This window comes from Pteronotus mesoamericanus, unplaced genomic scaffold, assembly GCF_021234165.1.
Source record: "Pteronotus mesoamericanus isolate MK-2021 breed Mesoamerican mustached bat unplaced genomic scaffold, CSHL_Meso_final scaffold_36, whole genome shotgun sequence".
Classification (NCBI taxonomy): Eukaryota; Metazoa; Chordata; class Mammalia; order Chiroptera; family Mormoopidae; genus Pteronotus; species Pteronotus mesoamericanus.
In genome coordinates, this window is record NW_026555313.1 from 28395199 (window position 1) to 28409896 (window position 14698).

Sequence of the window (14698 nt, forward strand, 5' to 3'; positions counted from 1 at the left end):
CCGTCCCTTGGGAATAAATCCTTAAAATCCTATTTTGTCTTTGATAAGAGTGGTATTTGTAATACCCACACATTAAAATGTTACCAGTTCTCTAACAGCATAGTACCAGTTAGTATGTCTGATTAGCCTGAGTAATCAATCACCTCTCAAGGCACTAAATGAATGGTAGAATACAGGGTAACATCTTCACTCATAAAACTGAGGGACTAGAGAAAATGGGGCAATGAGAGAGCAAGACCTGCTCTGGGATGGGTGTCCAGCCAGGAGCCACCATGGAGGACCTGGGGCACCCAGGAAAAATGCGGGGCACCAAGTGCAAAGGGAATCAGGTAAAAAAAAAACAAACAGTAAAATTGGCCATGGTCAGTGTAGTTCAGTGGGCTGGAGCTTCATCCCATGAACCGAAAATGTTTTAGGTTCAGTTCCCCATCAGGCACATACCTAGGTTGCAGGTTCAGTCCCTGGTCGGGGCATTACAAGAGGCAACTGATTGATGTTTTTCTTTCGCATCACTGTTTCCCTCCCTCTCTCTCCCTCCCTTTCCCTCTCTCTAAAATCAATAAGCATGTCCTCAAGGGAGGATAAAAAAATAAAAAATTTAAATTCATTGTACCTGCTCCCAAAATGTATAGTTCACACTTCTGTGTATAAAGTGCTAAATGGAACAGGGTTTAAGTGACTTATCCTTCATACTCTAAAGGTGTGAATGGAGTGGGGGAAGAAAGGTCTTCTTGGTAAGTAAAAGCACTTCCACCTTACTAACATGTTTCTCCACCTACAAATCTGTATAACTGATTTTAAAATACTTGAAGTGAATATTAATATACATAGAAGTTAAATTATTTGGGCAAAATATGACAAAAATTTCCATTTATTATGGTGAACAATTAAATGAAAACTAAATGCCAATGAAGTGATAACTAGTTAAACAAATTCTGCTACATGCAGTGGAATTCTGTGAAGTCATAAAAATAAAGCTGTGTATACACCTGCACGTATTATACAAAGCCATGAAGTATAGTTGAGAGAAAAGGCAGATTGATCCTATTTATGAAAAACCGTATATCCCTATGAATAATACACAAAGATATTTTTAGGGATATTCACAAATATCCAAAACACAAAACTTTGTTGATCTTATTTTCCTCTGTTCATTTTTTTTCTTTATGTCTTTATCTTTTCCACAAGCAATATGTATTTCCCATTTTTTCTCTCCCAAAAGGAATAATAGTATGACAATTGTTTTACTTCAAATGTTTTTCCCTCTTCTCTAGTCTTTGTCTAACCCATCGTGAGTTGTAAAATAGGCAAGGATTGTAAAATAGAATCCATGTTGTGATAAAGCAGAATCCAAGTTGGAGGACACCTCATCCACTGAAAGAAGGCCTGGATATAAGGGAAGCCGTGGTTCTAGCACAGGAAAGTATAACCTGGAAATGTAGCATTCTGTTCAGAATTCTAACGCAGACTAAAAGGCATCAACTGGCGCAATTTCTTGCCTTTGGGCACTGAATATGTTATTCTCCATTTTATTCAACTCACTGTAAAATTATGTTAGCTATGCTGCTATTTAAGCTAGGATGCCTTCCGACCAGTCACTTAGTTTCTGTATTTTTGAGGATCATACCACCTCACTGCCCCTCCCCATTCTCTTCTCCCCAAGGCTAACTATAGAGAACTGTGTAAACATTATGCTGAAGCTACCTGTGCCTTTTATTTGTTAAAGCATCTCAAAAGGTAAATCTCCAAAATGCAGACCATTGTCTTCTCCATTGAAAAGTATTTTCCAAAGGTCTAAACTGGAAGATAACAAAATTAAATATATTTTGTGTACAAAGGGAGAATGGAAAAAAAAAAAAACAACAACAACCCTACAAACCCAGCAAAACTAGGCTCAATTCCTTTAGGCAAACTCTACTTAGAAAGAGGTCCCTAGCATAGGGCCGCATCCTAAATGAGGTGATGAGAGGATCACGGTACCTGCTTTGTGAAACCAGATCCAGCCCTGTTACTGCCAACTCCAGAATCCAGGTCTCTGTCTCCTCTCTAATGCCTTCTCCATTCCTTCTCAGTGTAACTATAGCTAGCCGAGCTCTGTGAACTAAGCAGCATAATCAATCAACACTAATCTGAATGTCCACAACATCTCTACAGATCTATGAAACATTCAGCTTATTTTGATTTGTAATGAAAGCTCTGTACAACAAAGTAGTTAAATAAATCCCATAATTCAATTAATCAATACAGTAAAATTAAATCAAATATTTTGCTATCTACCATGGGCCAGAGGATCTAAAGAACCAGTTGAAAGGAGAGTCTGTAAATGCAGAGAAGTTAAATTGCCAAATAAGCAGTACACCCAGTAATTAGTTTGAGAGTTCAGAGAGGGAACCATCATTTAGGTGTCAGTGGTCTGGGAGGGCTTAACAAGAAACTCATTTATTCATCCCCAAAATTGAAAAGACCAGTAAGGATTTTTTTTATTATTATTATAGAGTACTGTTTTTATGACAGAAAAAAAAAATGAGGTTGTGAGGTGGGTCTGAAGAAATAAATATTAAGCTATATTTAACAATGGTATTCATTTAAAAGTATTTTGTTACAATTCTTTTCTTTTTTTAAAGATTTTATTTATTTAAATGTAGAGAAGGGAAGACACAAAGAGAGAGAGAGAAACATCTATGTGTGGTTGCATTTCACACACCCCCTGCTGGGGACCTGGCCTGCAACCCAGGCATGCGCACTACACTGGGAATCAAACCAGGGACCCTTTGGTTCACTGCTGGCGCTCAATCCACTGAGCCACACAGGCCAGGGCAGTTACAATTCTAATTTACTGAATAATAGCACTCTGAAGGCCACTGTCACCCCAGTCCCACTCAACAGAAACACTGGCAGAGCTTTAAATGTTAAATGTTTTAAAAAATACTATAAAAATGTAAAGAATTAGCTAGCTGCATAAGTAATATAAATTACCGGTAGAAGTTTAATTTGGAGTATAAAGTTGACATTTTTGGCTGTTCCAGTTCAGTCAAGGTGACCAGGACAATCAAGAAGGACTAAAATTTGATCTGATTTGAACTAAGAAGATACTTAAACCTGATTGTATTGGTAATGTCTCTAAAAAAAGAGAGAGAGAGAGAGAGAGATGTTATTTATTTATTTTTAGAGAGAGGGGAAGGAAAGGAAAAAGGAAGAAACATTAATCACCACCTCTCATACTCCCCAACCAGGACTGAACCCACAACCCAGGCATAACGGGGAATTGAACCATAGACCCCTCACTCTGTGGGCTGACACCCAACCAACTAAGCAACACCGGTCTGGGCAATGCCTCTTATTTCCCTTCCATTTTTTTTAAGAATCAGTTTTAATGAGGTATAGTTTACATCATACAAATTTCTCCCATTTTAACTATCAAAACATTTTGATGAATTTAAGAATTCAATATACCAGTGTAACCACCACCACTACAATCAAGATAAAGAACATTTTTGCCCTGGCTGGTGTGGCTAAGTGGGTTGAGCGCTGGCTGGCAAATCGAAGATTGCTGGTTCGATTTCCTGTCAGGGTACATGTCAGGGTTGTGGACCAGGTCCCCAGCTGGGGGCCTGCAAAAGGCAACTGATCAATGTATCACTCTCACATTGATGGTTCTCTCCCTCCTTTCACCCTCCCTTCCCCTCTCTCTAGAAATAAGTAAATAAAATATCTTTTAAAAAAGATGGAGAACATTTTCAATACCCCCAAAATTCCCTTGTGCCCATCTGGGTCAATATTCCCCAAACCCCCTCTTTTTTTCCTTGGTAAGATGACAGTATGTTTTGAATACTCGCATTGCACGTATTTTGTATCAGCATCTAGTCTTTCTGTTGCTTGTTTCTCTCCATAAAGTGATATATAATGAAAAAGAATTATTACAAGGAAAATTGGATCTTTTTAGTTATACCAACATGGTAGACTTTCCTATGGATATATACAAAAACCTTCATTTGGATGATATTCCTCATGCTTCAAGAGAAAAAGGAACCACAGTTGTTGCACAACTAAAAGAGCTTCAGGCATAAACAACCAATTGTGAACATGCTTGAAGGTGCAGAAACTACAAAGGTAAATGCAGTCAACCTGGGATGGTCAGATGCTGTTTGACTACTTGGCGGACTAGCATGGTTTAGGCAAGCATATTTATATACACTCTACAGGTATACAAATATCCAGTATGAATGTGGGAATTACTCCAGAGATGCAGAATGCCTTTAGTGCTTCAGAGTGTTCTTGGTCCCAGGAATGCATAGAAATGCTTTGAGTTCACTGTGGGGAAAGCTGGCCTCTGAAACAACACAGAATTGTGATGCAGCCATAGAACACCTGACCTGATTAAAACAGACCACAGATAATTCTGTGAGTGCTCCATTTCTGTCTCTTCAGCAGTGAACAGGCTCATTTATTGGTCTCTGTTTCTTCAACTACCCCAAATGGTGCAATGACATTTAAGATCTCTTACCTTAATGCAATTCGGACGATGTGTCTACATATTCTTCATTATTGGACTACAGCAGTCATAGCTAACAAAGATGTTCAAAAACGCTAGCAGGTGTTAAAAGATCCAGTCAGTTACTTGACGAGAATCTAATACATACAAAGACCCAGTTACAGAGTCTGTGGAATGCTTTTATGTTAATTTTGACATTGATGGGGTTCAGAAAAAGCTGAAGGAATGTGAATCTGCTTGGAAATGACTTCCTTGTGGCTTGTCCTGCGGATTTCATTGAAAATACCTGTCTTTTCATATTTGAGACCTTTTGTTGCATCCACCAGTGTATCAGCATTAATGTGTTGGCAGATGAACTGAACATGACTCCAGAAGGAGCTGAAGGGCGGACTGTAAATTTGATTAAGAATACAAGGATGGATGCCAACATTGGTTCTAAATTAGGTCATGTGGTTTGGGGTAACAGTGCAGTCTCACCCTACCAGCAAAGGATTGAAAAGGCAAAAAGCCTTTCATTTAGAAGCCAGATGTGGTCATGAATATTGAGAAGAAACAATCAGAATAGTAGGTCAGAGGCTCCTAACTGGGCAACTTAAGACTATGTATTCTTAAGAACTGTAAAGGAAAGATGAAAAACTATAAAGGAAAGATAAAATAATGAAACTATTATATAAAGGGTGACACACATTTTAGAAACAACATATTGAGTACAAGTTTTGGAGAATTTGAATGAATTGGCTGTGTTTCAAAAAAAATTTTCTCTGACCCTAGGCAACCCCTGACTTGTTTTCTGTCACTTATGGATCACGTTTGCCTTTTCTAAGGTTTTGTAAGTATATAATCATTATATTCTATATGTATATTGAATATATATACATATGTATGTATAATACATATATATTTTAATATATATGTTTATGTATATGTAATACATAATCATATATATATGTTTTATATATGTATATGTATGTATAAAACTCTTTTTGTAGACTTCTTTTGCTAAGCATAATGTTTTGAGATTTATCTGTTTTGCTGCACCTATCAGTAGTTTGTTAGTGTTTATTGCTGAATAGTTTTCCAGTGTATTGATATGCCACAGTTTGTTTACAGTACCACAAATGTTGATGGACATTTAGGTTGCTTCTAGTTTTTGTCTACTATAAATAAAGTCATTATGAACATCCATGTACAAGTCTTTGTGTGGATATGTATTTAAATTTCTAGGGGTAAGATTGCCAGGTGGCATGGTAAGTGTATGTTTAACTTTATAACAAACAACAAAACAGTTTTCCAAAGTTCTGGTACCATTTTACATTCTGAGCATCAAGGTATGAGAGTTGTAGTTGCTCTCCATTCTTATCAGTACTTAGTATTGTCATTCCTTTTTCACCATTCCAGTGAGTATATAGTGCTATCTTGCTGTGGTTTTACTTTGTATTTCCCTGATGACTAATGATCTTGATATATTTTTGTACATGTGTTGGCATAGCTATTAATATATCTTACCTTGTAAAGTGTCTATTCAACTTGTTTGCCCTGTTTAATTGGGTTGTTTGTCTTACTGAGTTGTGATAGTTCTTTATAAATATTCTAGGTACAGCTCCTTTGCCACATATGTGTTTTATGAATATTTTCTCCCACAGGGTAGGTTGGCTTGGCTTTTGTTGTTTTGTGGTATGTGTGTGTGCGTGTGTGTGGGGGTGGTGTGTGTGTAGCAGTGTCTTTTGAAAGGCATAAGGTTTAACTTGGTAGAAGTCTAATTTATTAGTGTCTTCTTTTATAGTTATTGTCTTTTTTGTGTCCTAAGAAATCTACTACCTCCAGGTAGGCTGGGTTTAAATCTATCATTTTGCTCTCTGTTTTCTGTTTATTCCAAATCTTTGTTCCTATTTCTCCTTTTCCTATCTTCCCCTGGGGTTTGATTTTTTAGGATCTCATTCTGTTTTAATTAGTGGTATATGAGGTACTTGTCTCTGTTTTAATTGTTAATGGATGCTCAAAGATTTACAGCATGGCCCTTTTAACTATCCAATCTGCATTCAAATAATATACCATCATATGTATTATAGTATCTCAGTATAATCTCTTCAATTTTGTGCTTGCATTTTTCCTCTCATCTTTTGAGCACTTGTCAAACATTTTACTTCTGTGAATATATATGTTATGAACACCATGACACAGTGTTCTTTTGTTTTTGTTTCCTTTTATATTTTGCTTTGCTTTGTACAATTACCATTTAACAAAATTAATAAATGGATACAAGAATTATTTTATATTTACCCACATATTGACCATTTCTGGCGATCTTTGTTCCTTTGTGTAAATCCAAGTCTCATGTCTGGTAGCATTTTCCTTTGCCTGAAAAACTTCCTTTAACATTTTGTATAATACAAGTCTTCAGATGACAGCAATTTCATTTTTGTTTATCTGGAAAGTTACTTTTGTTTTGAAGAATATTTTTACTGGATATAGAATTCTAGGTTGACTTCCTTTTAGCATTTTACAGAGGCAATTTTTTTTTCTCTCCTGCATATCTCATGAACAGTCTGCTATAATTTTTATCTGTGGTCCTCTGGAATGTGTTACCCACCTCTTCTGGCTGCTTTTAAGATGTTTCTCTTTATCACATGTTTTCAGCAATTTGATATACCTCAGTTTGTGGTACAGATATGTGTGTTTATTTTACTTGAGATTCTCTGAGCTTCCTAGTGTGTGGTTTATAGTTTTCATTAAATTTGGGAAGATTTTAGCCATTATTTCTTCTGTTACCCACCCACCTTTCTGGGAGTTTACATACATATGTATATGGCAAACCACTTAAGATTATCCCATTTGTCCCCAGACCTCTGTTAATTTTTTTGTGACAGTTCTATTGAGTATAATTTGCACACCATAAAGTTCAACCATTTAAAGTGTGCATAATTTTTAATACATTTGGAGAGTTGTGCAATCATCACCAAATCTAATCTTAGAACCCTTTCATCATCCCCAAATGAAACTTTGTACCCATTAGCAGTCATTCCCCCTTCCTCTCTCCTCCAGGCCTAGCAACCACTAATCTACTTTGTGACTATGGATTTGCCTATTCTAGACATTTCACATAAATCATATCATACAATGTGTAGTCTGTTGTAACTGGCTTCTTCCACTTAGCATGATGTTTTCGAGGTTCATCCATGTTACATAGTTTATCAATACTTCATTCCATTTTGTCACCAAATAATATTCCATCGTGTGGATATATTCTGCTTTATCCATGCATTAGTTGATAGACATTTCTGTTGTTTCACTTTTTGATTATTACGAATAATTCTGCTATGAGAATTTATATAGAATTGTAGTGTGGACATATATTTTCATTCTTCTGGGTGCATAGATACCTAAAAAGTGGAATTGCTGAGCCATATAGTTACTCTGTCATTTCCAAGGAATGATAGTATTGTTTTCCAATATGGCTGCGCCATTTTACCTCCTCACCTGCAGTGAATGAAGGTTCCAGTTTCTCCACATCCTTAACCACACTTACTGCCTGTCTTTGACCATAGCCATCTGGTGGGTATGAAATAGCATCTCATGATTTATAGTTGCATTTCTCTGATGACTGATGATATTCAGTACCTTTTCATGTGCTTATTAAGCATTTGTATATCTTTTTTTGAGAAACATCTATTTATATTCTTTGTCTGCTTTTTAATTGTGTTATTTATCTTTATATTATTGAGTTGTAAGAATCATTTATATATTCCGGATACAAGTCACTTATCAGATTTATAATTTGCAAATATTTTCTCCTTTGCTGTGGGTCATTATTTATTTCATGGGTCCTGTCACATGCAGGGTTCTCCCATTTGGTGGAGTCCTTGCTCAGATGAAGTCTTCCCACATGATGAGATACTAACTCATGGCAGGATCCTCCCACGTTATAAGATCCTTTCTCATGGTGGAGTCCAATGAGGAGGTCCTTTCATGTGGTGGAGTCCTCTCACATGGTGATGTCCTATCTCGTGGTGGGATTCTCTTTTACATGGTGAGGACCTATCTCTTGGTGGAGTCCTCCCACATGATGAGGTCTTATCTCATGATTAAATCCACTTTGCCTCTCATGTCTACATCTTTATTTCTGCTTCAGGAGAAACAGTCTCATTCATGGTCTTCCCTCCCTCTACCTACCCAAACAACCTTAAATATTTCTCTCCCTTTCATACCCTAGTGCAGACCCTTATTTCAGAGAGTTTCATTAAACTCACTATTAAAGCCCAGGCCTATCCCTGATCTCCACCCCTGGTTAGTGTCTGCTGGCCAGGTATTAGCCCTAACAATTTGTGGAACCATCTACTTAAAGCATTTATTTCCTTAAATTCTCTCTCCTCCCCTTTCTCACAAAACAAGCTTTGACTGAATCCAAAGACATAGTTTCATTTCCCTGATTTTCCTGGATAATACTCACACTAGTTGCTAACTCTTACTAGTGTCCATGATTAGGGCCCTGACACCCTAGAGCTGTACCATCCAATATGGTAGCCACTAACCACATGTGACTACTGGTACTTATAATGTGTGATTAGCCCAGTTGAGATATGCTATCCATAATTAAAATGCACATAATTTCAAAATTGTATAAAATACTTCAATGATCTTAATAATCTTAATGACATATTGAAATGATAACATTTTGGATATGTAGAGTTAAGTAAAATATAAAAATTAATGTCACATGTTTATTTTTACTTTTCTTAAAAATGTGACAATGTGTCTTGGTTGGTGTGGCTCAGGTGGTTGGAGCATCATCCCATACACCAAAAGGTGTGGGCACAATCCCCAGTAGGGGCACAAAATTTCTCTCTCATATCTCTCTCTCTCTCCCCCCCCAACCCCTCCCTCTCTCTCTAAAAGCAATGAAAAGTATCCTTGGGTGAGGATTAAAAAAATGTGGCTATAAGAAAATTTTAAATTTTATATGTGGTTCATATTACACATTTCTGTTGAACAGCACTGCCCTAGAACTTGTCTTGTGCCCCATACACTATGAACTCATCCATGGCCTGAAACTTTGCGGCAGCCAGATTACTTACTTAAAGACTTAACCTGCACCCTGAACTCCTCTCAGTGCTATGTCCCAGGACTAGACCCCTAAGCCCAACCCTGTTGAATTCAAGCTGAATAGTCCCATGCTAATTTGTCATATCTTTGAACACAGTACCTTGGCCTGCTCTTGTCAGGACAGTCGTTTACCATTACTTGAGATTCCATCATCCTTTCCTGCCCAGCCTCTTTTCTCTTCTCTTAGTCATCTCAGCAAGTCCCACTCATAATCTCCTCCAGCTAATTCTCTAGCATGGAACACCTCCATCCTTCTTAATTCCTGTGTATAAGTGCTACCACCCCAGTCACCTTCTCCATGAAGCTTTCCTCATGGCTCCAGTGCCTTATAGCCCTTACCCCTTATCCAAAGTCCTGTCATTGTGTTCATTTTCTACCTTATTGCTTAGCAAGTGGGCGCTATTCTGTTCTAGCCCTATTTTCACACACATGAATGTGTTCTCCTTACTAGTTTGTTAGCTCCTGAATGGAGGGGTCATTTCCTGTGTTTCAACACCATCCCTCTATGTTACACCCTGAACCTAAAAGGATATAATCACAAAGCAGACAGGTATTTGGCAAACACCTTCTTCAGTAATTAACCAAAATATCCAATGAATTTAAAAACATACTTCCCAGTCTCTCTAGTTAACTGGGATCTTACTGGGTTATCATTATTTTTCTACTGCTTACATTACTACATTGCCACTGTTGAGTTACCAATATGTCAACAGATTCCTGCATAAATTCAAAAAAGCTTATGTTTGTTGTCATTACAAAAGAGAAATACATAGTCCTAACTGCAAGAAAAATACATTGTGATTTCAGCTCCTCTTGCATTTTAGTTTGCAATACAGTAGCATAAAATATCTACGCAACTCTTCAAAAATAAGAGAATAATTTACTATGTGAAGCATCTTAAATTCCATGTAATAAAAACAACGTCAGATCTGGTGAAACTGAGTTTTATCTGTCTTTAGGAGCTAGGAGTGTATATGTATCTTCTTCACTAGTAAGTTATGGCATTAGATTGAAATCTACTACCCAGCTTTCAATTGATGAGGCCAATAATTGCCCATAAAATGTGGGAATATAGAAAAGATAATAGAGCAGTATGTCAGATGTTCATTTGCCAGTGTTAACAGATTTTGAGTCACTAGAGCTAGACTCGTTGGTGTTATCAAGTACTATTAGCAGCCAGTGTCAGGTTTGGTGGGAGCTCTGTCACACAGAGATTAAATGTTATTCAAACATCAAGAAACTATTTCCCTAGAACCTAGATGTCACCTCATATCTATTACAAAAAATTAGGTAACCAGTACCATCTATCTTTCAGAAAAGTACCTAGGTACAAAATTATAATTTTCTTTACTCATAGTTAATAAATTTCTTATTTTTAAATGTTGGTCCTTGCACTTTGTAATCTAAAACATCCTCTAACCATTACCTCAGTCCTTGAATTCTGGCCTATCATAATGCTTTCTTAACACACCCCAGTATTCTGTTGTAATTGTAATATACTGCCTTGGTACATTCTTTCATTCCTTCTTGTTGTGGTTATTGCCTTTAAAAAAAACAAAACTAAAGTAAAATAGTGCCACAGCCACCCAAAGGAGACTCAGAAAAGGGAACTTTTTTGAACAAGGTATTCATGGAACAACATAAATCAGCAAACCTAAACAGTTACAATTACTGCAGGTCAAAAATGTGTTTAAAAAAATAAAAAGATTTTACACACAATGTTGGCAATAACACCTAGGAAAGGAGCACTCATTTACATTGCTCCAGGAATTAGAAGTTGATTCAAGCATTCTCAAAGGCATTTTTGCAATACTCATCAAAGGCCTCAGAATATTACCCCAAATTTCCATTTTTGTGAATCCATATAAAAAATAATTATGGATACATTTAAAGGTAGAGCATATGGGATATAGATTGCAGTGCTGAGTATGTGGTCTGTTCTGCCATCAGGGATGGAGTGAGGAAGAATGGAGCAAGATTTCACCTTCCAGTAACTGCAGCATGTGCTCAGGGGAAACACTTGTTCTGTGTCTCTTACTTCCCACCCCCAGCCCCTGGCCAGCTCTGCAGGCAAAATGTAGCCAAGTGCTCAATAATAGCAGATTGTTAAATACATTAAATTGTGGTCCATAAAATGGAATATAATGCACATTACAAATCATATTATAAAAGAAAATAGCAAAATACTCACTGTATGCTGTTACATATTTTAAAATAATGTTACTAATAGTGTGATCTCATTTCCAATAACAGAAAGGAATGTTGATGAACCTATTGAAAGTAACCTCACAGGGTGATCAGATGATAAATTCCTATAGGGGCAGGTTATGAAGGGAAGTACCACCCCAGATATGTAACTTTTTAGTAAAAGGTTTATCTTTGCCTTAAGCAAACCCTGCCCATTGTTTCTGTGCATGTAGGTTAACACAACTTTGAAATAAACAGTACCCCTCCTTAAGAGAACACAAAATTATTACATAATTGACTATCCTGTAATCCCACCTTGCTTTCTCCTGCCTCCATGCAGTCTTTGTTACGTTTCCTACTTAATTTCAAACACATAAAATAAGCTGCAAAACTCTTATTCTCCAGAGCATTTGAGATCTTGCTCCTTGGCATATGTCATCAGTTTGGCTCAAAAAAACCCATAAAAATTTTCTACTGCCCTGGCTAGGTAGCTCAGTTGGTTGGACTGTTGTCCTAATACACCAGGGTTGTGGGTTCAATCCCAGGTCAAGGGCACATAAAGAATCAACCAATGAATGCATAAATAAGTGGAACAACAAATTAATGCTCCCCCTCTAAAAATCAATCAATAAAAAAATTTTTCTAATCTTCTCCAAGGTTGGATGTTTTGTACATCAATGGAGAAATGGGGACCATTTACACCAAAATGTTAAAAGAGATTGTGGTTACAGGTAATTTTTATTTCATTTTCTGTTTAATCTCTGTTTTTCTAATTTTCCACCATGAACATTTCATCATCAGAAAAAAATACTATTAAAAAATTACTCCAGCTGCACAAAAAAAACACAAATTTAATTTTGGTAGTTAAAGCAAAGCTAGTTGTATGGTGTCATTCTCTCTGAGTTGTCTAAGTAGTATGGAGATAGGGCCTTCTGTCACCTGGTGGAGTCCATCCCAAGGTGAACTATCCAGAGGTACTCGCCTCTCAAAACAGCAGTAAGAGCTGGCATGTGACTTTGTTGACTGTAAAAACAGTGCTTGTTGCAAGAGAGCCTGAAAAAAGATGGGACCTCAGAGATGTGACGATTATGTGGGAAGAGAAAACTAAAAACAAATTTTTAAGTATTGCTAGCTCACAGGACATATATATAGCTCTACCTGTATACACCATATTTTAGTGACTTAAAAGTGCTAAAAATAAATCCTAATGATCAAAGTATTTTCTACATCGTAAAGAAATTTATAAAAATGGTGTATCATGAGGGAATCAATATGTTTCTAGGGATAAAATTAGACAGTTATCATGAAACGTACATTTGGCAATTTCCAGTTTTTATAACAATTTCACATACATTCATCCATATGAATTTAGATAGGACAAGGGTCTCGATGTCTGGCCATTCTAAATGTCATTCTTGCTAAGTGTTAAAATGTAGCACAGTATTTTATAGGTGCAATTGTAAACAGGATGAGCTGACAAGAACTCAACCTGCTAAGTGTAGCCCGCCTCAGAGAAGAAATCAACATGTAGGTGACTAAATACGTAAGCATTGGCTAAGCCTGCCTTTGGGGAGACAGAGCTTTGGCTATCAATCTGCAGTCTCCTTCACTTGCTGCAAGTCAATTAAACTACCTTGGGACAACCACATCTCATCTTGTTCTTGTGTAGAATACCCAAGAGGCAAACATTTGAGTTTGGTAACAAACCTGCTGTAAACACTTAGGGAAGGTAACAATAGTTATTTTTATTCCTATCTGTAGATTAGGAAACTGAGACACAGGGTGGGTAAAGGAGCTTGCTCTAGGACATAGTACACAAGTTGGAGGCAAAGAGAAAGTTCAGACCCAAGTGGTTCCGAAACCCGGGATCGTAACTCAGATCCCACCCTTTCTCTCCAGCCACTTGGAATGCAGCGAGTCTGGCCTCACCAGCAAGGTTTTCTTCCTTTCTCATGTTGGGGATAAAGCTGCATTGTAGGGGTGGGGCATTCAAATATGTGAGGGCTGTGTTTAGAGGTACAATGAAATCTGAAATGAGTGCTTAGGTTTCACCCGGGCTCCAAAGACTGAAGAGGCACTTTCTCCCTTCAGCCCGAGTTCTCAGGCAGCTCTAAGCGGAGGCCTCCCAGAGGTGCCTGAGGTCAATCCTTAAGGTGTGTAGGGGCTTCACAGGAAACTCCCATCACTGTAGTATAACTTTGGTTCCTCTGGGGGGCATGCAAAATAAGGGCTGGCCACCTAGCATTCTGAGCCCCACTAGCTATTTTAGACGGGCGAAACCGAGATGCATAAGAGAGTTAGGGATGACCAAAGCAGTAACAGCCTTGGAACCCTGCTCATAAACAGCACATTTTGACCTTTTCTGCCTCTAAACCTGGCCAAGAGAAAAGTCCATTTAAATCATTGGCCTGTTGTAAGCTTGCCGTGGCTCCCTCCCCCAGGTGGCTTCTAGCAACTCAATTTGCATCCAAATACCCTTTGCAGGAGCTTCAAGGAGGGGCAGTATCACCTATGCCAGGTGAATGTCTTGTCTCTCCTTCTGGAGAAATTGCCGCACCCCACGCTTGGGCAAGGGTCACGAAGTTAAAAGGCATAAGGGCACCTGCTGCAACAAAGGCACGGTGACAGGATAAGCTGGGAAGTGGACCAGGACAGAACTCTAGGTTTCCCGCCAGCCACAAGCAGAAGTCTACACAAATGAAAGACACACTGTAAAAGCAGTCACGCTGCCTCCCCTGCAGCACATTCCCCACTGAGGTGTAGTTCTTGAGAGGAGAAAGCAAAATTTTAGCCTTTTGTAGGAAGTCTTGGCTTTTCCAGGTCCTTTTCTCCTAACTGTGCCTTTTCGTCCACATTTGCCTCACTCAAAAGTCTTTTTCTCTTTCTCTGACAGCTCTATTTACACCTCTACCGCTCCTA

At 37.8% G+C, this 14698-nt stretch overlaps 1 pseudogene; it reads left to right on the plus strand.

The window, feature by feature from the left end:
- Window positions 1-272: 272 nt before the first annotated feature.
- Window positions 273-5088, plus strand: LOC129085971 (eukaryotic translation initiation factor 3 subunit E-like; annotated as a pseudogene).
- Window positions 5089-14698: the final 9610 nt, after the last annotated feature.